Raw genomic sequence first — 25,693 nt, forward strand, 5'->3', positions numbered from 1 at the left:
TTTTCATTGTTTTGGGGGAACATGAAGTTTTTCACTTGCTGTGGCCCAAGCAGTACAAGGAAGTCCCTCAGGCTACTGCTCAAGTGGGTCCACAGTCCTGGATCATCTAGACTTAAGGAACTAAACTCAGCAGCAGCTGTTTCTTGCGCCTCCACTGCACTCTTCTCTGATTTACATTTTTCTTCAGGAATGTGCATGGTTACATCCATTTGAGATGGAGATATGGATGCTGCAGTAGCTGCCAGGTCACCTGCACTCTGACTAACTGGAAGATCAGGCATCTCCTCACCACTCACATCCTCACTGGGGCCGGAAGGCTCACCGTGAACATCTGTGTCTATCTCAGGAGAGCTCCTTCCTGCTCAGATAGAAAGCAAAAGAAGCTTTTTTATCTTTTTCTAAATGCTGCCCCAGAGGGGAGTTTTATTCTTTCACTCATGACTGCTGTTCTGTGCCAGCTATAATGGCTCTCAACACTCAACTGAAGGGGACAAATAAGCAGACTGGTAGCAGGGCCTGAGTGAGGGAAAATATCAGCGTCTTAAGGGCCTAACCGGCTCCTACTACTTCAGTTGACTGCCTGTTCTCCTCAAGTATGTTCAGGGAAGCAGCAGGAAACAGGAAGCTCCCTGAGAAGCTGGTGTTCATCAGTCCAGGCTCCTGGGGGTGCTAAAGAGGTACATAAGAGGCTCCTCCTCCTCTCTCTCCCTGCAGGTCCTGCTGCTTTCTGTTATTCCCTCTCACCTTTTCTCCTGCCTGCCTGTTATGTCTCGTGCCCTCCTTCCTCTAGCACAGCACTCCACCATCTCTGTGCATCCAGAGCAGAGAGAATACATATGGACCAGCAGCAGACAATTTTCTACACGCTGGGTCCTAGTGGTGCCCCCCCCAACAATCTGGCACCCGAGGCGGCCGCCTCAGTTTGCCTCATGGTAATGCCAGCCCTGTCCTACCCTCCAGTATATCTACCACTCCTCCCAGTTTAGGGTCATCTGCAAACTTGCTGAGGGTGCAAGCCACGCCATTCTCCAGATCATTAATGAAGATATTGAACAAAACCGGCCCCAGGACCGACCCTTGGGAATACCCTTCCTTATAAAAGACACTGTGGGAGGTTCAGCCATTAAGGCCCCTAATTAAGGGAAGATATTGCCACTAAAAAGGCAGTTCTCAGACAAATTTAACAGGGAACATTTGACTAGCAGCTTGAAGTGTGGTTTCATGGGGGAGTTGAGGACAATGTTCAGACCTCATGCTGGGGTAGGTTCTGTGATATACAGAAAGAGATGCAAAGCCTTCAATTAATCAAGATTAGTAGGTGAGCAAATATTGAAAATCCTTCCACTGGAGAATGGAAGACAGTAATAGCAGCTACATGAACTTTAACAGAACTCAAAGCTGAGCAGTTCAAAATGTGTGACTGAATGTAGTCAAGAGGGGAAAGACCCCACTAAGTGCACCAGTGTTGGAATCTTTTCCATTTCTATAGGTATGTTTTTCTAGTAGATGACTTTCTCCTGCTCTTGAACAGCCAATTTCTATTCATTTCTATAAATTACCAAAATAATGGAAACTGGTGTGATTATATTGTGTTATTTTGACAAATAAAATATGCACAGTTTAAAAATATTGTGTACAGAATTTAACTTTTTGGCACAGAATTCTCCCAGGAGTAAGAACTAGCTTTCTAGCCATACCTTTAGGAGGGACAACTTCCTGTCTCAGAAGTGTCCCTTAAGAGGGACAGAGAACGGGATTGGGAATGGAAACAAAGCATATGCCGTAATCTAATGTTACAACCTCCAGAACCCACCTGTTTGAAGTGATTAGTTCCCAAAATGGAAAGAAATGAGAAATGTTTTCAAAGGGCTGGAGTAGGTGGGTAGAACAATGCAGCTGATGATCTGCAACCCTCAAAAGTAATCAAAATGGTTGCTTGTTGTAACATTCTGTACCTCGGGGGAACACCCTACACCCCCATGTTCAACTTTATAAAATGATTGTGTGGTATCCAATGCAAAGTTTGTCATGTGGAGTGTTTTCGGAAGGCTCATAATGCACTGAGCATGGTTATAGCGATGTTACAGTAATTATTACAGTAATGTTACAGTAGGGTTATAATTTCATGTATATAGTTTGAAGCTGAAAATGTATCCTCATGGCTTAAAGCAAGCCCATGCAAACATTCTTCAAGAACAGACACAGTTCACACCTTGTCAGGGCATGGACAGGACGAACCCAGCCCAGCCTCAAGGAAGAATGGACATTGACTTAGGCAACAACTTCCTTTGGGAAGTTTGGGACTGCGATGAGGTAATGCTCACCTGACTTCGAAAGGGAAGGGGGGGGGGCGCAAAGCCAAGAAGAAAGAAAGGAGACATTTTGCCATGCTCTTCCTCTCTCCCACCTAAATCTATAGGCATCACCACCACGCAACGACTGAAACGCTGATCAAAGGGGAGAGTCTGACTGAAAAGTAACCAGCCAGCCTGTGGTGAGATGCATCTAAGTTTTTAAAGACACTAAGACTGTTAAGATCAGCTTAGAATGCATTTTACTTTTATTTCATTTGACCAAATCTAACTTGTTATGCTTTAACTTAAATCTGTTTGTTTATTCTACCTGAAATAGTATGTTTGGTTTGAAGTGTGTCAGAGACTCCCTTTGGGATAACAAGCCTGGTACACATTTTGTTAAATAGACAAACTTATTTAAGCTTGCAGCATCCAGCGGGCATTACCGGACACTGCAAGATGGAGGTTCCTAGGGTTGTATCTGGGACCGGAGATATTGGCAAGTGTTGTTCGCTTGCAAGTAGCTGGGAGCAGCTTACATGCCAGATACTGTGCGTGAACAGCCCAGGAGTGGGGGTTCTCACAGCAGAGCAGGGTAAGGCTGGCTCCCAGAGTCAAGGATTGGAGTGGCTTAGCATATCACTAGTCCAGACAACACCAGAGAGGAATGTCACACTTGCCCAAAGACAAGGGCTGTCACAGCAGAGGTTGGAGGCCTCCTCTTTCGGAACAGAGGCCTTTTCCTAAGGGGTTCCAATGATCTGCAACAGACCAAAAACTGAACACAGCGAGATCTCTGTGCTGTCTGTGACCTGCTACATTTTCTTTCGTTTGCAAGGGTTTACAATCCAAGCAAATGGAGGATGGCCCTGAGTCCTCCAAAGAGTGCAAGGACTCATCAATGGAATCATTAAACAGTTTCAAAGGGGAGATCTTAGATGGTGTTTTGGACCTCTCTTGGGATTCCTGAATATTATAGGCAGGGGGCACAACCCATGACAACTGCTGTGGACATGGATTGGACTGCCTTGTCAGCTTCATTGAAAGATGTTTGCAATGCTGTCCTTGTGCTATTTCGAGCTGATAGTTCGGAACTGTTCTTGAGGCCGATGATCAATAAAGGAATTGAATTTGGGGTAGTTTGTTTAATTATATTTAGCTATTAAAACTTGATAATTAGCAATACTAAGTTACAATGTAGCAGATTAATAACTTTTGCGAATGAGTTGTTTCTGATCCTGAGGTAGTATGGATCTGAAATGGTGCTATTTTATTCATTGACCACCAGAAAACCAGGGGCTGGGTTGAGAATAGGTACTGAGAACCCTTAGATGGAATAAAATTCTCTGTCCATCCTTTCACAAGTTGGGGGCACAATAGTCAAGGTTTGCCATATCACCTTGGCTTGTTCGACTAGAGGACTCATTTATGGGTAAAGCTACCCTACCAGGAGAGACAGCAGAGAGGATATGCACTAGCTTGCGTAAGGTCTCACAGATCTCTACAAAGGGATTTTCAGGGAATCGGCAATTCTTTTCATGCCTAGAGTTGTCTAAGCACGGAGGAGGAAAATATGTTAGTCTGAGGAGTAGCTTCCACATCTGCTCACATCTCTTGTTCTTCAAAGAATTCCTGCTGAGGAGGACAGCAATAGGAGGAATCAGAAAGAATAGACATTTGTTTCTGCTAGTTCTCACACTGAATGAGTATCTAGATCAGGGGTTGGCAACCTTTCAGAAGTGGTGTGCCGAGTCTTCATTTATTCACTCTAATTTAAGGTTTCGTGTGCCCGTAATACATTTTAAAGTTTTTAGAAGGTCTCTTTCTATAAGACTTTAATATATAGCTAAACTATTGTTGTATGTAAAGTAAATAAGGTTTTTAAAATGTTTAAGAAGCTTCATTTAAAATTAAATTAAAATGCAGAGGCCCCCAAACCAGTGGCCAGGACCCAGGCAGTGAGAGTGCCATAGGTTGCCTACCCCTGATCTAGATGTACTAGAGTACAGTTTCCTATAGGGTTTCCAGGGATCCAAGAATGACTGAGGGGGGCCATACTGGAAGCAGGCGACACGCAGTGGGGTTCAAAACCAGGGAGCTTGTGCACATCTGTATCTTGGAGTTTCTATCACAGACCAACATCCAGAGCTCTGGTTGGTAACTGAGCAAACCATACACAAAGGTTTTAGTCTGAATAACTGCCCTCATCATAGTCCAGAGGAAGGGAAGTTGATGGAGTAGAAATTAAAGGCATTTCTGCCTGGGGGGAAGGGATATACCAGGGAGTGCTTTGAGACTGGGGACAAGTGGGTTACTGAAAGATACTGTGTACTCATGAGCAGAAGGGACTCAGGTTCATCAGAAATGAACTAAGCTAAGTGGTGTCAGTACCAGCAGCGTTCTGGTCTCAGAGTACGGGGCAATCTAGGTGCCTGGTAGCCTTGCTTATGTAGAGGATATGGATGGTGCTGAAGGTTCTGTAGTCCCGAGGCTCTGAAGTCTCTTCTGTTGTCTTGATGGTGCCAGGCATGTGTCATCTGGTGGTACCAAGCCGTGATGGTTACTGTGGGTCTCAGAGTCGCTCAAAGCCTTATTGGTCGGTACAGGCCATTGATACTGAAAGAACCTGAAGCCTCAGCTGTACTCTTTTTAGAACATGTGGTCTTTGAAATAGCAGGCCTCCGAGGTGACCTAGACCTCTTACTGCTTATTCCGTGAAGCAATCTAGAGCTTTTTCGTTGCTATTGAAGTTTTAGAGTTCCCCCTCTCTCCAGTCTTTTCTTCAGTAGGAGTAACAGTTGAGTGGGCTACAGTGGAGGGTGAAGGGGCACTTTTGTTACCAAAGATCCATTGGGGGGGGGTATTGAGCATGTGTCTGATCAAGGTTGCAGGGAGCACTATCATGAGAAATCTAAGCTTTATTTTCCCATTCTTTCTAGACCTACTCCTGAACCCAATACAAACTCGACACCTACAAGGGATATGGGTGTCCCCAGGCAGTGAAGACAGCTAGAGTGGCAGTCACTAACATGGATGGACTCCCGACAAGTTAGGCACCATTTAACCCCAGGAAAATTAGGCATATTCCAGAATATGGAAAATGAACTTCAGAAAAGAAGACAATCTCTCAGGAACAGTGTGTGTGTGTGTGTGTCTGTGCGAGAATTAACAAACTTGCAAAAGGTCCCCCAAACTATATGCAGAACTAAATTAACTAGTAAACCAACTCAACAAAATTACCACCTACAATAAATTACACAGGACAGCTAAGCTATTTTAAGAAATGGGGACCTCAAGTCTTGCTCGGTCTCAGGCCAACGCAGTTGAAAAGGACAAACTGCTCTCAATTCTGACACTGCCCTATGTACCGTTGGTAAGGGGTATAAGGATAAGTAGGGTGCACATGCGGACCAAACAGGTAATGCTACCAAAAGTCTCTGATCAAAGGCACATGCGCATCTGAAGTGAAGCATCCACAGGGACATTACTCAAAGAACCACCTCGTTTTTATTTATGTTTAGGTGTTCCATTATGAGAGTTTTCTGGCTCCTACTGGAAGACTTTCCATAGTTTATGCCTTAAACAAGTGGCTGACAAATCTGCTCACAAAAGGCAGCAGAAGTTTTACAACTTGTTGCTGTGCAAGCAGAAATAAGGGAAAGTAGCTGGAATGGAATAGAAGGGCATGGATTTTTCCACACTTTTCCTTGCTGATGTCTTTTCTAAACCGTCTTCTGAAACTTGGAAGTGCAGAGACTCCTAATTTGTCTCTATAATAAGCCTTCTTGGCTATTTTCCTTGCCAGCCCCAATGAGTGAATTTTCTCTATCCAACAAGTCCTATTTATTTTGTCTGAGCTCCTACTTATTTGAACTGATTTGTAAAACAATCATTTTGGCTGTAAATAGATATTTACTCACTGCTATCCTAGAAAGGAATACCTTTGAGCAGGAGGAATAAATACCAATAGCGCTGCCATAAACACTTAGTCAGCTTGTTAATTCTTATTAGTGATCCTAGCACAGCTTGTAGAAAAGAACTTTTACCATTTATTTTTAATTAAAGTTTGTCCTAGGTGTCAAAGCTAGGTATTAGCTCTACTTCAGCGTTTCTCAAACTGTGGTTGGTGACCACAGATATTTCACAAAATATTTGCTGGTAGTCCACAAAGCTGGTTGGTCACATGATGCTCACTCTCCTTGTTTCCAGCTACTAAGTCACATTAAAAGACCTCTGAAATTAATATTTGCCTAGTATTTCTTTCCAATGTAAAATATTGGGATATATGTCACAACTGGGAGGGAATGGAGTTTACAACAATCTCTGTATCAAGAGTTGATCCACACTATATAGAAGTTTGAGAACCCATGTTCTATTTAATTTATTAATATTTCTATGCCTGGAAAACAACATGCAACTAAGCCAGCACTGTTAGTTCTTTAACGCTATGCCACTTACAACTCCCGTTCATGAACAACTGACTGCCCTGTTCAGTAAGCCCGACTCCAAAGTCTTTCCAAATACAGAATACATCCAGTGCAGTCAGAGACTTCGATTTTAACACTGTGAAACACACTGAATTATCTATGACATCCTCTTCAACATAGGAGACCTGAAAGACTTACCCCATGATGTGAGTCAATACTAGGAAATTTTGTACTAATTTTCTGGCAACATCACAAATGCTCTTACATAGAGTGCAGATGTTTTTAACCACCATGCCATCTAATTCTGCTCTAAGCCAGTTTTTATGACAGTGCTAGAACACCTATGTCCTGCTTATTCTAACACACTGGGGATACCACTGGTACAGGTATACCAGCAAAACAGGTACATTTTCTATTGTACACAACGTCACTGAATATGTAGACAGTCTGAAACAAGTCTAAGAGGTGTGGATTTCCCACACTCATAATCCAACATAAGACATTTCATTACTATTGGCCTTAGCTGAAACATCCAGGTCATGTGCCTATCCAGCGTGATGCGCTTTTTATTCCTTTGATAGAAGAAGAAATAAAATTGCAAGCTTTAAGACCCTATCAACCCTACAATTTTTAGTGCTTGTAATCAGTTTGAGACACTGTTGTCTCCAAACATGGTTTGTGCCAACATACAGTACAATTAAGACGCGGTGCCTAACAAAGTTTGAATATTTCATACAGATTTTGCCAACAGGCAAGGTCTAGCACTAGTGTTGTGGTGTAAGTCAGTCCTAGCACACACATTTTGTGATGCAGACTGTACCATTAATTAGGTCTACGTAAGTGGGTTAGCCAGTCTGGCTTCTTCTCAGGTATCTGTGTGGGAAGACACCAACATGCTCTTCCCCACGTCATAGGGGTTCACTCCTTGTGCCTTTATTTTAGGCAATATCCCTTACACAAAGCCATTTCTACAAGACTTTACTGGCTACATAACTCGGAGGCATAGAGAAGGTTTAAGTTTCTCAGCACTTCCTATTACTAGACACTACAAGTTTTCTTACCATCAGGCAACACTCCACTGGTATTAGAATGGTTGGAAGTGATAGTGTGGACAGACAACAGTAATAAAATCACTCGTGCCTGGTTTACATCAGCAATTCCAGGAGTCATATTGTTATGATACTGTCCAGCAGAAGTCCCAGCGGACTCTGAAATGCGGGGCTCATTCAGATTCTGAACAGTATTTCTAGTGTCTTAAATTTCGTAAGACTGGACTTCCTCCTGGGTAGTGTCAATAAAATGGCAGTTCCTGTGGACAGTCTCCAGCATCATTTAGTTATGAAAACACTGAAAAATGTGACTGGGGTTTCTAAATAGTTTTGAAAAATCATTTAATTTAGAATATTGTAACTAATCACTGGTACTTATGCTCAGGCCTGGTCTACACTTAAAATTTAGATTGACCTAGTTACATTGCTCAAGGGTGTGACAAAAATTCACATCCCTGAGCGCTGTAGTTAAGCTGAACACCCAGCAGAGATATGGTTAGGTAGAAAAAAAAATTATTCTGTCAGCTCGGGGAAGATAGATTACCTATATCACTAGAAATATCCCTCCCATCAGTGTAGGAATCATCTACACTATAGCTCTACAGTGATACCTGTAGTGTAGACAGACTCTCTCACATAGTTACAGAGACTAACTATTACTGATGCATCATACGTGAAGCAGAAACACCTATTCTAAGGCTGCCTAAAAATTCCCATTATAAAAAAATGGTTCAAATGTTTATAATTTTAGCAAACCTCAACTAATCAGGTCGGGATTTTCCATGTTTGGGGTTCAATTTATTTTTTGAAAACTCAACCACACTCAGTGTACCAATTTCCAAGAAGGTTACTGAAAAGTTTTGCATTGTAAAAAGAGTTCAGACTTAACAATCACCACCATCTCTTTCTTGTGCCATGATGCAGTAACTTGAAATTTTGCAGGGGGTAGGCCGGGGGTCAGACTGGTGCTTTTTACTGTATTACTGTCCCCATGAAAACCCTTCCAGATTTGGTCAAATTATAAACTGCGAGGGGGAAAAATCCCATTTGCATATGAGCTGTAGAACTTGTTAGAGGCTTTCTCCTTAAATTTCTCAATGTTCCAACTAAGATATGCATGCTCCCAGATACCACTGATTTTTTTTTCTCCATTGTTCTAAAACGGCCATACAGAACTGGATGGAGACAGACAAGATCTTTCTCCTGATCTTCCTTTCTGAACACCCTTCCAGCCTAGGGGAAGTGGCATTGCACTGAAAACTAGCAGACTAAGTTCAAATATTACCTCATCTATTGATTGGGGTTAATAATTCTATGTACTTTATAGCGCTATTAATGAGCAAGCACTCTGTACATTAGAAGAAGGGGCAAATATTAGCTGATCATCAAATTCTGGTACTGCTTAATGCACAATTTCTTACTTTCCTATTTACGCTTTTTGGAATTCTCTCATTCTTATGAAGAATATAGTTCTAAAATCAAAGATTTTTACATTTTGCTATGAATGTTCAGTAATATTTGGATATGATTTATAAGCCCACCTACCACTGAGTTCCATCCTTAAACTTCTAACCCAGAGAACTTTCTAACCAAGCGAGTAAACAGTTTCTCTAAAACTAACCTAATGAGATAGACATGAACAAAAAGGCGGCCGAGTCCCCTGGTTGCTAACCTTTTACTCTATCTTAAAATGTAGAGATAATCAGAATAGAATTAAAATGTCCTTCACTTCCTTATGTGATCTACCACTAATTCATGGAGGGCACCCAGCTACAAAACTTGGTCACAGCTTCCCTTTCGTGTCTATAGCTATCCAAATCAAGGACAGAAAGCCATCTTTCTTGTAAGAGGAAAAGAAAGGGCTTCAGGGGAGACAGCCTACCTTCCTGTGCAGAGAGCCTTATATCTTTTTTGAGACTTCTGAGGTTTCTTCCAGACAGACATTTTCTCTCATCCAGTATTTCCTCATAGAGCCTCCATGTTTTTAGTTACACAGAAATAGGACACATGCGCTTCAATGGAATCAACGCACCTGCAACACAATCGACGCAAACCTTGACTAATTGAAAGTCTTCACTCTTTGGATTTAATCTCACGGATATAGAGCACCACTGACTGGGGACCCAAAGAGGAGTTCTGAAAATTGGTCAGTCAAATTTAAAAACTTGCAATTTGTTTTAGTGTCTGATTTTGTTCTCTCTTTTGCTAGGGGATAGTGGGAACAGATGGGGATGTTAAAGAGTTTATTACAAATACATTTGTGGAGCAGCCCATGGAGTATGAAAATTCTTACATCTCAACGTGTCATTTCTAGTCAGTCATTTACGTGCAGCAAAATCACACTGCTAAGAGCTACTCTTAAGGCTTAGGTTCATGTAGAAATGGTAACTTCATATAAAGGCCCCAAATTCCATGTTTAATATACTAGGATTACTAGGCAGAATTTTTTCATCTTGGAGACATCAAGGAAAAAGTGCAGCTTCTTTTAGGTCATGCTTAGTGCTATATTTAGGCACTCAGATGCCATCAGGCCAAAGATTGTATAAATATGCCTAGATACATGTCTGCTACTATACCATCATTCGTTTTGTGAAGGCAAGCCTGATACAATTTTAGTACCCTCCAAACACAATGCAGTTAGGCTTCTGAAGCTGCTGAGTTACATCTACATTGCAGAGAAAAGTCTTGATAGTAAACTAATTGCCAAGACACCAACATTGCACTATTAATAAAACCTACAACTAAAAATCTTAATTGAAAAAATGACACGATAGCTGCATAATTACCCTAAAAAACCAGGAAGAAGCCATCAGCAAGTAAACAAGTCCCTCCAAACTTTCAGATATAATACTCAGTATCCACACACAGCATATATTGTACAGACATTATCTTTCCCTGCAAGTGCCACCACCAAACTCATTTGTAGACACACGCATCTGTCATTACACATTTCAAGCACTTACTATTGTATAAGAATTTTTGAAGTATGTTCTTTAATTGGCAGTCTATGGATGCTCTATACAACAATGAAAACTTATTTTCATATAACGCTACTTGGAAGTAAAAATCCTATAACATCCTTATCTCTAAAGCCAAGTTTTGTTTAGACGAGAATTAAATTGCTAAAGGAAAGGGAAATCCTGTTAATAGGAAACAATTTCAGTGCTACAGGATGGAAAGACAGCCTTTTCATTCAATATTAAGTAAGTTAATATTGCTACTATATTCTAAACTGATACTAATACAAAAAACTTGTGTTTAGCTATCTTAGGAAAATAACTTGCCTGTAATTCTTAATAATTCAGTAGTATAAAGATAAAAAGATCCAGATAAGTAGGGCTAGAATGCATTCTTAAATGAAACTGCCTCATCACCAGGGATAGCACACTTCTCTATTGCTGAGGCACAAATATCAGTATGTTTTTGGACCAAATTATTAATAGAATAGCAAAGAGAAATAAAATCCCACCTCCACAAGGGACTGGGGAAGATGGGGGAGGAAGGGATTACAGAAAGAGAACAGGAGTAAAATGAATCTTTAATTATTGCCTCCAGAAAAATCAAAGAATATAAATGCAGGGCTGAAAGGATGACCTGGACAGGTCATCAAGTCCAGCCCTCTGTGCTGAGGCAGGACCAAAAATGATAAAAAGTTTTAAAAACCTGATCTATGAGGAAAGGTTAATAAACTGGGCATGTTTACTTTTGAAAACTGAGTTGGGGACCTGATAAGTCTTCAAATATGTTAAGGGCTGCTATAAAATGAACTGAGATCAATATTTCTCCATATCCACTGAAGGTAGGACAAGAAGTAATGGGTTTAAACTGCAGCAAGGGAGATTTATATTAGATATTAAGAAACCCTGTCTAACGATGAGAGTAATTAATTACTGGAATAGGCTACCAAGGGAGGTTGTGGAAGCTCCATCATTGGAGACTTTTAAAAACAGGTTGTTCAAATTCCTATCAGAAATTATCAAAGTTTACTTGGTCCTGCCTCAGCACAGAGGACTGGAAGGGATGATCTGTTGAGGTCCCTTTCAGCCCTACATTCCAGAACACTGATGTGCATCCTTGATTCCCGTGGGGCCCACTTTCCTTGTGTCATGTGTTCTCCCATGTGCGCTCCCCTTCCACGTGGGATGCATTGTGATGACTGTCCTGTCTGGGGAGGATGGGAGAAAGGACACAGACCTGTCATAGGTCTGTCCACCACTAGATGGACGAAAGTACCTCAGGGGGAGCTATCTGGCATGTCATGTAGGTGAGTAGACACTGTGGAGCCACATCTGGAGGCAGAGAAGGAGGTGGAGACAAGCAAAGGCGGTGACATACATGCACAATGCCATGCGGCCAAGGAGGAATAGGCAAGCCCTTTATTGAAAACACTATTGGCCTACCATGAACCTCAGGAATTGTCTGTGGACCAGATGGATGTCTATGTGAAAATAGGTATCCTGCATATCGAAGGCCACAAATCACATGCCATCTTTTACTGACAGGATGATAGCGGCTAAGATGATCACATGAAACTTGGGTGTGTGGATGAAGTGACTGAGATGGAGATCCAGGATTGGTCTTCACCCTGCCCTTCTTTTTGGGTATCAGGAGGTAGGTTGACTAGAACCCCTTGATAGTGCAGATGAACTGCTCTATCACCCTTCTTTGTAGTAAGGAGTCCATCTCTACAGTGAGGATGCTATTGTAAGTGTGGTCCCTGAGGAAGGATTGGGGAGGGGATTGTGAATGAGGTAGTGTGGTGAACTCTATTGTACAGCCATAGTGGATGACATTTCACACCAACTTGTCTGTTGTTATTGCACTCCAAGCTGGTACAAAGAATGCTAGACGACCCCTGAAGGGGGTGGTGTGGTTGAATGGCAGTAAACAAGGTGGAGGACAGTTCTCTAGTGTTCCTCAGAAGTATCTTTTCTGAGAGGGTTGCACTTGTGAAGAAAAAGGCTGTGAAGGTGGACCTAGGGGCTGAGATGGTTCAGTCTTTTGGCACTTGTGTGGCAGTTTTTACGACCTCTGGTGAAAAAACTGGGAAGTCCTGTACTATTGTTTTGTGGGTGGTGAGCAGCAGAATTTACACTTGGGCACAAAAGCGTACAGATACCCCGTAAGCAAAATGTGGCTCTTGAATCCTTCAGGATGTGGAGGGAATCGTCCATTTTCTAATTAAAAAGGTAAAAGATTTGTGAACCAATGGACACTACTACTTTCAAATTCTCCAGCTCCGGATGCATGTTGCATGTAAACCCCCAGTGAAATATAATAGGAACCATCGCTCGAAGAAGAATTCGCCATCATCATGTCTGTTATGAGGGGTTTGACCAGGTGCTGGGTACTATGCTTAGCATGGAACCAATGGTAGCTCACGATGACCTGCGGACCCCAGAATCTAGCATGGGAATGGATGGGAGCCAGCAGCAGGCTCCAGATGAGACCAACAAAGTGACTCTGGTGATGAAACGAGTCCTGGAAGAGGGTTTGTCGCAGGAGCAGCTGCCGCACATCCTTAGACTGTACTCAGAGGAGCTTTTTGTTGAAAACCTCCCCTGGAGAAGCGACTCACCATGGAACCAGCAGCAGAAACTACACAGGCAGAAGTCTCCTCATAGCTAGGGAAGTTTCTGGCTTCATTTTTAAATTTATAGCTATGGAAAGGATTTTCATTTTATGAACCAAAGCAAAAATTAGTGCAAGCCCTGGGCAGCAGTGTATCTGCCAATGGCGGATTGCAGGCCAGCTCCTCAGTATCCCCCACCCCACCCCCCATAACCTGGAATTTAAAATGGATATCAGGAAGCACAAATGTGACAAGCCTCCAAAAGTCATGTTTTACTAGTAATGGGCAATTTTATTTTTGTGCTAGGACATGCTGGTTTGTTAAAAAGTGAGAACATTACGTTGCCCATCCTGCAATCACGCCGTATCAAGTCAATGAAGTAACAAGCCACCTGCAAATCCTGAACTGCAGAGGAGGATGGGGGGGGGGGAGGACCTGAAATGCAGTCATTTCAGTTAAATGTAGTCCATGTGCTCCATGGGTGATGAAATCATGTGTCTGAAATAGGTCTAGAGGTCTGAATGCAGTCCAGAAATTTACTGAGGAGTAGGAGAGGGAAAGGGGATGCCAGTGGAGTTTGTGTGTTTGCAGGCAGTCAAAAAGGCTACATCGGAAGCCGTCATTGTCACATCTGTTTTATGAGGGCTTTGACCAGGTGCTGGGTACTGTGCTTAGCCTGGAACCAATGGTAGCACACCATAACCTGAAGACCCCAGAATACATGCAGATGCTAACACAGCATCCTATAGACTCCCTCATGAATTTTGACCCCATCCTGGGTGCTGATGGCTGCAAACTTTTTCAGTAGCAGGAACTCCAGATAGGTAGTCATGTTTCAGGGAAGAGCGCATTTTTCAGGGCACCTCAGTAGCTCATCAGCCCACTCCACTCACAGATGTGTTTCACGGTGGCATAAACAGTTGGCTTCCCCATAAGTAGCTTGGAATAAACCTCTGCATCTGGGAACCACCAGAACTGTCGTGTCCTCCAAAATGTGGAATGCCTCAAATGACAGACAGCTTATGTAGATGGCAACTGAGGGGGGATTTGATAGCTGCTTTCAACTACCTGAGAGGTGGTTCCAAAGAGGATGGTTCTAGACTATTCTCAGTGGTAGAAGAGGACAAGACAAGGAGTAATGGTCTCAAGTTGCAGTGGGGGAGGTTTAGGTTGGATACTAGGAAAAAACTTTTTCACTAGGAGGGTGGTGAAACACTGGAATGTGTTACCTAGGGAGATGGTAGAATCTCCTTCCTTAGAAGTTTTTAAGGTCAGGCTTGACAAAGCCCTGGCTAGGATGATTTAATTGGGGATTGGTCCTGCTTTGAGCAGGGGGTTGGACTAGATGACCTCCTGAGGTCCCTTCCAACCCGGATATTCTATGATCTGCTCTCCTCCACAGTCCAAACTGGTCTGCAATTCTTAGAAAAAAGTGGTTGTGATTTTTAACTATGCACCTCTTTTTAACCCAGCTGTGTCTAGGGAACTTCTGTAGTCTGAAGCATCCCTCTGACAATATACTGAAGTACAGTTTTACAAAGTAACATATAAGGCCTTGAAATTCCAAAAGGAATTTTTGTGCTCATGTACTGACACACTTGAGACAATAACCTTCTGTTTCTTCCCCTCTTCCAGGACCATCAACCTCTGCAGATCATAGTATCCTTGACAACTTGCACAACTAGAGTAGAAGACTGGATCACCCGTACCATCACGGACTGGTGCAAGAGGAATCATTTCTGTGATGAACTTACGGTTGACATTCTCAGCAGAGCCAACAAGCAGTCCAGTACCAAACAGAGAGGGACATACAGCAAGCGGAAAGACAAGATGAAAGGCTCAGGTTGGTTTCACAGCTTGAAGACAGATTTCAGTAAGAGCTCAGATACTTGCCTCACAGTTCCTGGAAGAGGAACAGCAGTTAAGGAATGAAGATAGTTTTTTCTGTTGTGCGCTGAGAGGCTGCTTTTAATAATGGCTGCAAAACTGCAGACTGCTGCTGCACCAGCCCCATGGCCTGAGTCCTCCATGGAACAGATATCCCATGCAGTCTCTCATATGAGCTTCTCCCCAGTGGACACTCCACTGCCCCTCTGCCCCCGCACCCAGTGCGCAGCAAATGTGGAAGGAAAGGAGAATGGAGGGGCCAGGTTATATGCCACAGTAGCAGGATTCCATCTTGGAAATTGTTCCATTGTTCGCATTTTATTCATGTGCTTGGTTTATGGTTTATGTTTGGTGTGTTAATGTCAACCAGCCTGCCTGGAAATGATTTAATATTATACTTTTCTAATAAATGTTCAAACAAAAATATTTTATTAAGAAGTTTTGTTACCATCACTACATCACATCCTATATATATTTAAAAGAAACACATGGTAAGTGACAACTTTTGAAGTTGTACGCTAACACTATTTCTCAATACAGATATCTAAGTCCACAGTTGTGCATCTCCATTCCATTTCATAAGTGGGAATAGGTCATTCATAAGTCCAATGCATGTCAGTCAAGCCCCAACCCTTACCCAGTGTACTGTAAGCATTGCACAAGCACATCATAAAGGTACTATCTTTACCACTGGCCCATGCAAGTCTATAAAGTGTGAGCACAGTTATCCCTAATTTCTGATGCCTGGGTGCATCCAGCTCCAGTAGCTGCACTCTCTGGTTGAGTTTCCTGCTTCAGCAGACGATCACTGTCCATTCCATTTGGGGAACAATGGCTCACCTTTGGTGTCACAAAGATTGTGAAGAGCACAGCAAGCCACAGTAATGCAAAGAGCACTGATTACAGTGGAATCCAAATAGGGTCTTCAGGCAGTGCCAGCAGGATTTCAATCTGCCAAATGCACATTCAACCACCATTTTACACCTATTGGGAGTGTAATTAAACCTTCTTTTGCCAGGGCCTCTGAGATCAGGATATGGTTTCATACACCAAGGCAAAATGGGGCATGCAAAATCCCCAACAACAGTGGAAACACTAACTCCATTTATGACAATGTCATTTGGTAGGAACAGTGTCCCAGCAGGTTCTTGAATGTAGACTCTCGACTGGCAGAAAATCCTGGATCAAACTTTTCCAGTGCAGCCCATGTTAATGTAAATAAATTGGCTTCTGTGGTCTACACTGGCCTGGATAACAATGGAATAGTATGCTTTTTGGTTTATTTACTGGTGCTCCTTGAAGGCAAAACCATGGGTACGTGAGTTCCATCAATGGACCTGGTGCAGTTTAGAAACCCTATTCTCTCAAAGCCAGTAATTACTTCAGGAGTATCTTTTATGCCACTGCCTTTGAGTAAATCACATGCCTGATTGTCTAAGAAACCCCTGCCACCACTTGACCCACAATCAACTTCTCAACACTAAACTGGTTGGTAATGGACCTGTAGCAGTCTCGGATAGCCAGCTTCCACATGGTTATAGCAATCCACTTCTAGACTGGCACAGCCACCTTCATGTCTCAAAGCTGGATGGTCAAGGCAACATGCTCACAAAGCTCCAGAAATTTAGCTTTCTTCATGCAAAAGTTCTGGACTCACTGCTGGTCATCCCAGGTCTGCAGGACGATGTGGTCCCACTACTCTGTGCTTTTGGCCCTTCTCCAGAAGTGCTACATTGTGGGTAACAATGGCCATACAAAGTGTCATGAGCAGCAGCAGCCAGTCTTAGTTGCCTTTGGTGGGTCAGAAAAGGCCACCGGTATGTCCACCAGCATCTCACAGCAGCTCTGCCATCTCATTAAAACAGGAGTGAAAGCGTGAGTTCTTCAAATGGTGACTCCTCCACACTGTTGGCTCTGGATGCTGGAGCCGTATTGACCAAAAGGATGGCCCAAGCAAGATGGGTCAGCAGGCTGCTCAAACTTCCTGTGACCACAAAGAGCTAGAGCAGCCATATTTCAAGAAGGCACTAGGAAGTCTTGGATATCGTTGGACGGACTCAGACCTGTGAACCAGTTATGGATGCTGGAGCCCTGGTTCAAAAATTCGGTCTAGGTGTCAGCAACCACCATAGATGCTCAAGCCCTGGGTTCACAAAACCACAGTTCACTGACTTTAGGTCTACTAACCCTGGACTTACGTTGCAGTGTAGAAACACCACTAATAAGACAGTAAAAGTACTGTTTTAATTAATCAATCCCTTGAAAGTGTTTCTCTGACATAGGAAGAAATAGCAAAAACTACTAAAGTATGGAACTGCAGAGTACCAACATCATCTGAGGTTAGAGAGAAGTTTAAAATTCCAAGAAAAGGAAAAACAACACTAATGTTTAAGTAACAAAAAAGGACTACTGTCTTTAGCTACCTTGCATAAAGAATCCTGTAGTTAATTAACCCTCAGTGAGGGACCAAATGGTAGGTATTCAAACCAACAGAACAAGAAAATCTGTAACAGGTAAGGGACAAAACTATGTTCCCAAGAGCAGGATAATGGAATCCACTTAAATACTGTACTCTTCCTCTCAGCCTTCTTGAGAACATGAAGTGCATCTTGATAACAATACTGTAATTAAAAACAGACTATGTATGGCTTCTCTGTTGCAACTCTTCAACTTATGTAAACACTTATGAATAGAAGGTTCAGTTACTGAATTACCTGGGGATTAACCTTTATAAATCTCTTTTGGTTTGCTGTGGCACTGCAGACTGAATTAAAATGTTTAGTCTTGCAGTAAAGTTGAGGAGGAATTTTGACTCTGTCCAGCTCCAGGTTTAGTGAAGCCTAAACAAAGAGCACTGATGGGCATATAATGACAAGACTAAAAGGAGAGGTTTTATAACATCAGAAGTTGCATTTACTGACTATCCAGAAACAAAATCTACAACACAGTGTATTAACTGAATGGATTAGTTATTAACAGCATGTTATGTTCAGTATGATTAAAAAGGAAAATAAGTAATCTCGGTATTAATTATAAGAAATAATTGCTACAAGATTGAAAAGAGATTGTTGAGAAACGGAAGTGGTCTAAATCCCTTAACTGGCTTTGATAATTTTAATAAACTGAATGTGACTACATATTAAACAAGAGGTACTATTTGCTTCATTGAATTAATCACCTATAAGCTACTGATTAACAGCACCTAAGACTCAGGGAAGACTTACAGAAAAGTATTTTATTTAAGGCATTGGTCTTCCTTCTTCCATTAAGTTGGAAATTAAGCAAATCTTGGATACATGAAGATAAATGGTTTAAAATTTCAGTATGGAAGTCAAAGTTTTTCATTTGGATGGCTGAGGCAGGATCTTCAGTTACATAGTAGTTTACACCTACCTCCCAGTGAAGCTTTTTTTAGTATTAATTTATATTGCCAAACAGTCCATTCTCATCAAGTAGTAGATTTGAAAGTCCCTATCAGTTGGAAGGGAAATCAAAGACAGCAACTTATTACACCTTGTAATAAGAGACTCAGCATAACTTTTCCACACAGCCTCATGCTTTTATTTTATACTGAAATCTAGAAACAGACCCCCCTCCACTTAAATGATTAAGGCTTGGAACAATTTAAAACTAGAAAACAAGAAGTTAGGCAATGCACCTTAGAAGGTAGTGTTTAAACTACACATCCATTGAAGAGTTCTGAATTGGTTATATCCTTTCAGGAAAGATCTACATTACACTTATACATGACTGGTTTAGGCAATGCCATACAATATATGCAACGTGCCAAACTAGCAGCCAGTGCTTGTCCCCTTCCCCCGCACGCACACACAACACTCAAGTGTCCTTCCCTTCTAAAACTTATCTCCCATATCACTTCCACAAAGAAGAAACCTAGAAAGTAGTAATACCAAGACATCTGGGGAAATGCCAATAGCACATAAAATAGGTGCTCAATGTGATATGGTGGTCAAAAATGAGTTAATGCAATTTTGGGCTGCTTATATAGAAGAACCGGATCAATGAGCACAAAAGATTGTGACTTTAGTAAATTCTGGTGAAGCAGCACCTGAAATACTATGTCCATCTCAGTACTAGACTGTGTTCTTTGAACTTATTTATTAGGGAACTGGAGGGACTGCTTCATAAGGGGAGCAGTGTCTAATGGAGGAGGGGCTGCACAGAGAAGACACATTTAAAGGATACTGTGATAAGCAGCTATGCCTGGACATATACAGAGAGATCAGTTTTTATATATTCTTATTCACTTGAAATTTGCAGTAAAGCTACTTTAGGGAGAAACTGTAGGTTTCTGTTCAGACAAATGCCTGGAAGAGGAAAAGAAATGCTCTCACATGCCCAGACTAGTACCATCAGGTGTGCATTGAAGTAATATCATGAGCTAATTGGAGACCAGAGGGTCTTTTGGAAAGAAAAAAGACCAGACCACCATTAAATAAGGAAAGTCCCCCTCCTAAAATGGCATATTGACTGAAAAAAGTCTCTGCTCTTGCCTTCTTGATAGTGTAAACTTGGGGGCGGGGAACAGTAAAGTAGTAGATATGGGCTATGTCTACACTACAGAGCCTGTTGGCATAGCTTCCTAGTGTAAACGGAGCCTACATTGACAAGAATTCTTCTGTTGGTGTGGGAACACCACTTCTCCCAACAACGCTAGCTGAGCTGACAAAGCTGTGTCTACACTGAGGTTTTGTTGGCATAGCTAAGTCACTCGGGTATGGTTTTTTCCACATCCTGGACTGATGCAGCTACACCGATATATAGCGTAAGTGTAGACCAAGCCATGGACTAACCAGTAAAATAACTACATCAGTTTCTGATTTTGACCTAAACCATCTAACCTTGTTAGGAAAGGCTTGACACAGTACATTTTTTATTTCACCATGCTAAGAGACTATGCTCCTTTCTTTTGGCAGAAGATCAGACCAGACTGACCCTCGCATGTGTCATTTCCACATTTTTAAATTAATTTAATCCGTGTGTGATAAATAAGGGGGGATAGCTCCCTTTGATGGACACCCAGCCAGCCAGCTAGCTGTAAAATCCCTCTTGGTCTGTTCTCTACTTGCTTTACCTGTAGGGGTACCTGTCCAAAAGAGCCAATGGGAAAATAGAACTTTTTAAAATTGGGAAAGAAACTTTGTCTGTTGTTCTCTGGGCTGCAAGAACATGGAGCAGCAATGCTACAAGCAGAAATGCAGTGTAAGGTTTGAACCAGGTATGAAAAAAAGTGTTTTCCATACCTAGAAGGAATCACTTGGATAGGGAACGTTTAGACAGACGCTACCAGGTTTATTTCTTATTTTGGCTTGTGGATCTCCTCTGTGCTAACCCGATGCTTTTGTTTGCTTGTAACCTTTAAGCTGAACCCCCAAGAAAGCTAGTTTGGGTGCTTAATTTTTGGAATTGCTCTTTTAAAATCTAGCAAAAGCCTAAGTTCAAAATATATATGTACTTTTTTTGTTAATAAAATTTACCTTTTTTAAGGTCAGGATTGGATATTTGGTGTCCTACGAGGTTTGTGCATGTTGTTTGATTAGCTGATAGAAAACAAAGGGGATTAGCTGTGGCTTTCTCAGATAGCTCAGTGGTTTGAGCATTGGTCTGCTAAACTCAGGGTTGGCGGTTCAATCCTTGAGGGGGCCATTTAGGGATTGGGGCAAAAATTGGGGATTGGTCCTGCTTTGAGCAGGGGGTTGGACTAGATGACTGAGGTCCCTTCCAACTCTGATATTCTATGATTCTTCCCGGAGGGGGGGGGGCTTGAGGGTACCCCACATGGAGGAATTCCCAAGTGCTCCTTCCTGGATTCAGAGGGTTTTTTTTTTGCATTTGGGTGGTGGCAGTGTTTACCAAGCCAAGGTCAGAGAAAAGCTGTAACCTTGGGAGTTTAATACAAGCCTGGAGTGGCAAGTATTAATTTTTAAAATCCTTGCGGGTCCCCACTTCCTGCACTTGGGGTGACAGAGTGGGACAGACACTATGCATCAGCAAATGAAGGTAGAAGCAACACAGAAGCTTCAGTCTGATAGCTCAGTTTTCATTGGGATAAGCCACAGAGAACAGAACACTGGTGCTCTGCACTGTCTACCGATTCCCAGTTCGCTTCCAATGTCAATTCAAGGCCTCAGCCTTATACTATAAGGCTATGAACAGTTCAGGACCAGGATATGTTAAAGATAACTGCGTCATCTATTCTATGATTTTCTGGGCTATTCCCGAACAACGCAGGTAAAAAAGCCCTCAAAAAGCTTGCAAGAGCCACAGGGCATTCATTTAAGGGAATCCTGCTGTAGAACAAGCTACAGGAAATAAGACTAAGGCAAAATCTAACTATTTTCAAAACATGCTATAAATTTCACTTATTTGCCAAAATCGTCCCATCTTAAGAATTAGTACAAGAGTGTACCATGATGGAGAAACTTCTTAGAAACTGGGAATATTCATTTTGTAGTCTATTATGGAAAAAATGTTGATATCTATATTGTCTTCAGCACCAATCATGGTGAGAAGTTTTACAGATTGTTTTAGTTTTATGTTTGTCATTCAACTTTTTATTCTATTAAAAGGACAGTATTTTGTTTAAAAGCAAGTGTTAACAATGAGGGACAAAGTGCTGACTGACTCTCTCCTTGGGGAAGAGAAAACAGATGCTGGCTAAATGGTACACAGGTACCCAAAAGAGTCTTGGGAAGTGCTGCAGTTTCTACTTAGAGGTACAGACCGAGGGAATCTGGGCTGGTATTAAATAAATCCTCCCATGGGTACTAGGACTCTTAACACTGAGGATGGAGAAACATTTCATGTGGTGCAATTGAAGGAATATACCCAGGAAAACAGAAAATTTTGAAGTATAGCCTTGAAAAATCAAAGCCTCATAACTTGGGGCATTTAATACTGGACTGTATAAAGCACTATTCAGAAGATCTGCTGTAGGTACAATTAGCTAGTGGAAGGAGGAAAGAACAGGACTAACCCATCTTTAACATTTCTAATTTCAAGATAATAAACATTATACAAGCGTACGATGATCAGTTATTATACTGTCAGGGAAATTACTTTCCTCCAGTTGCTGAATTAGATTTACTATGCATTTTGTACACCATCCTCTGAAATATCTGACACTGACACACCCTCCCAATATCCACACACTTTTTCCTGAAATAAACACACTGGAAAACTCACAAAGAGTCTATGACAGAAGTGGGCTAACTAGAGCCTGCAGGACTGTCCTGCCTGGCCCCTGAGCTCCCGCAGGGGAGACTAGCCCCCAGCTCCTCCCCCGCTTCCCCCCTCCACTGCAGCCTCAGCTCGCTGTGCTGTCTGCTGCTCCTACCAGGCAGTGCAGCGGTGTGGCTGGCTCTGGCATGGTAAGGGGGCGGGGGGTCCCAGGAGGCAGTCAGGGGACGTTTGGATGGGACAGAGATTCTGGGGGGAGGGGCGGTCAGGGAACAGGGGGAACTGGATAGGCATGGGAGTCCTGTGGGTCTTGTCAGGGGGCAGGGAGAAGGGGGGGGTTGGATAGGGGCTGGGATCTTGTGGGGGCGGTTGGGGCAGGGGTCCCGTGAGGGGGGGTCAGGGGACAAGGAGTAGGGGGGGTTGGATGAGTCGGGGATTCTGAGGGGGGTAGTCTGGGGGTGAGAAGTGGGAGGGGGCAGATGGGGGCGGGGATCAGGCTGTTTGGGGAGGCACAGCCTTCCCTACCTGGACCTCCATATAGTTTTGCAACCCTGATGTGGCCCTTGGACCAAAATGTTTGCCCACCCCGGTCTATGAAATGAAATGTAAAATACATACTAGGGGATTTGCTTTGCCAGCATTTATTCCCTAAACATAAAGAGGCACACATTTTGATAAAAAAGAAAAGCCTGTAATTTTGTAAGTTAAACACAAGAACACAATATTTGAGTCCACAAATCTATTCACTTAGGCCTACCACTCTTGTATCTACTCTTAGATATTTAAACACGTGTCAATGTACTTTTTTCAGCACCTGAGTTAAGTAGTTTGACCAAACCAATCATACTGTGCTAAAATGTGCTTAGTTGATGTTGAGCTGACAAAAAAGAGTAGCGGTTTTTAAAAATGGACAAAATGCTGAACTCAAAGTTCTATCTCCTGATATTTTACTTTCACAATTTTCCCACCATTTTAATGCCGTGAATTGCTCCAAACTACTTCCACAACCACATTTGTAGCAGAAGGGAAGGAATGTACACAGGATTATATTTCATGAACCACAATTCAAGCTTCTTCCTCCCACTCAGGGCTCAACCAACAACACTGATCCCAAACACAAAGGTTAAGTTGGATAAGTAGGAATAGATTCCATAGCTTTCCTCGGTTTGTTTTGTTTACTTGATTTTGTCCTTCTCGGTCTTTGTTGTAAATTTAGCTCAACCAGATTTCCCCTGAAACTGCAACAGTACTGTTATCAGCCATTAAATCTCATGTTTATAACTTTAATACCTCTCTGTTGAGCCCCTTTTAATAGAAAATTATTGGTATATTTTGATCAAAGTTCTGTTAATTTCTACACATATGATCTGGATGCAGAGACAAAATCTTCCTGGGAGTTCCACTGAATATCACAGGGAAGACTTGGAAATCAATCCTTTTCCTATCAACCAACCAATCATGAAACTGAATGACAGCCGTGACGAAACAGTCCAACATCTATAACGTACTTCAGGATTGTGTTACATATTATGTCAAAGATTTCATGTTACTGCACTTGAGAAGTTATTTTTATTTTCATTGTCTGATCAAACACCAAAGCCATAATTTGCCATAATTTTCTCTGCATTTTTGTGTGGCATCTTCATAACTTGGACAATACTTCACATCTTTCTTTTTCCACACACAGAATTTGTCACATTGAGTAGAAGTGTATTTTCCCCGAGGTACAGATGCTTGTAGCCATTACAGGGTAATTTCACACAACCAACCAACCATCTTCTATCAACAATCAATGCTGATTTTAGTTTTTCCTAGAATCATGTATTACCAGAGGCCCTGTGCAAGAAGATTCTTTCAAACCAAGACCTTATAATCAATTCACAGCTCATCTTCAATATCCAGACACGGTTGATTCTACCAAGCTGACATGCTGCTTCCTCAAAACGTAAGTAACTATTCCTTTCCACCCCGAGCTTCTAGAAAGTTGTAACAGGGATAACAACATCCCTGACATTCATCAATTCACTTAATTTTGAAATAGTTAATTTTATTCAGACTGAAATTAGAGCCAATTTTCTGGTTTCAAAACCCTTTGAAATATGGTATTTCCACAAACATAAATGAGTGAATGCAAAAAACAAAAAACTTGAAGAAACCCTCCCCTTCCCCCTTTCCAGGAAAAAACCCAAGTATTTCTACAAATGTAAATCCTGTGTTCCCTGTGTCTAATAATTGCCTCTGTCTCTGCATACAAATTATTGGTTAGTCCCTCTGAATAAACTGGCAATCCTAAAAGTTTTGATTTCATGTTCCCAACTTGATTGGTGGCAAGAAAACTGCTCAGGTAAAAACTTGCCATAGTGGAAGCAGTGACTAGCCCTTTCTTCTCATTATATATTACACATTGGCCTACTCCGAGCACTTCCCAACCCACCTAATTTTGCCATCCTTGGTGAAGAACTTTCTCTATTACAAGTCATAAACAGAAAAGGAGTACTTGTGGCACCTTAGAGACGAACCAATTTATTTGAGCATAAGCTTGAAGTGAGCTGTAGCTCACTTAATTGGATCATGAAAAAATGGGTGTTTATCACTTCAAAAGGTTCTCTCCCCCCCCCCCCCCGAAACCCACTCTCCTGTTGGTAATAGCTTATCTAAAGTGATCACTCTCCTTACAATGTGTATGACAATCATGGTGGGCCATTTCCAGCACAAATCCAGGGTTTAACAAGAAGTCTGAGGAACGTGGGTGGGAGGAAGGAATAAACAAGGGGAAATTGATTCATTATAAAAAGTAACTTATTTCCCCTTGTTTATTCCTTCCTCCCACCCCCGTTCCTCAGACGTTCTTGTTAAACCCTTGATTTGTGCTGGAAATGGCCCACCTTGATTGTCATACACATTGTAAGGAGAGTGATCACTTTAGATAAGCTATTACCAGCAGGAGAGTGGGGTGGGGGGGAGAGAAAACTTTTTGAAGTGATAAACACCCATTTTTTCATGACCTGTGTGTATAAAAACATCCTCACTGCATTTTCCACTTTTATGCATCCGATGAAGTGAGCTGTAGCTCACGAAAGCTTATGCTCAAATAAATTGGTTAGTCTCTAAGGTGCCACAAGTACTCCTTTTCTTTTTGCACATACAGACGAACATGGCTGCTACTCTGAAACCTGTCATTACAATTCATGTCATCCATATCAGTTTCCTGAACATCTCCAACTTTTGGATTCTCCATACAGTTGCAAAAATCAAGTGGAAAAA

The 25,693-nt window shown here is 42.0% G+C and overlaps 1 protein-coding gene across 8 annotated transcripts in view; it reads right to left on the reverse strand.

Moving 5' to 3' along the window:
- NAA16 (N-alpha-acetyltransferase 16, NatA auxiliary subunit) overlaps window positions 1-25,693 on the reverse strand; it is a 107,367-nt gene that overhangs the window by 29,760 nt on the left and 51,914 nt on the right. Inside the window, exon 10 of one of the 8 annotated variants that reach the window (XR_013345517.1) lies at window positions 9,653-9,802. The exons of the other annotated variants lie outside the window; for them this stretch is intronic. The gene's annotated coding sequence lies outside the window, so the exon portion shown is untranslated. The remainder of the gene's footprint in view (window positions 1-9,652; window positions 9,803-25,693) is intronic. 8 annotated transcript variants of the gene reach the window in all.

Source organism: Eretmochelys imbricata, chromosome 1, assembly GCF_965152235.1.
Source record: "Eretmochelys imbricata isolate rEreImb1 chromosome 1, rEreImb1.hap1, whole genome shotgun sequence".
NCBI classification, from domain to species: domain Eukaryota; kingdom Metazoa; phylum Chordata; order Testudines; family Cheloniidae; genus Eretmochelys; species Eretmochelys imbricata.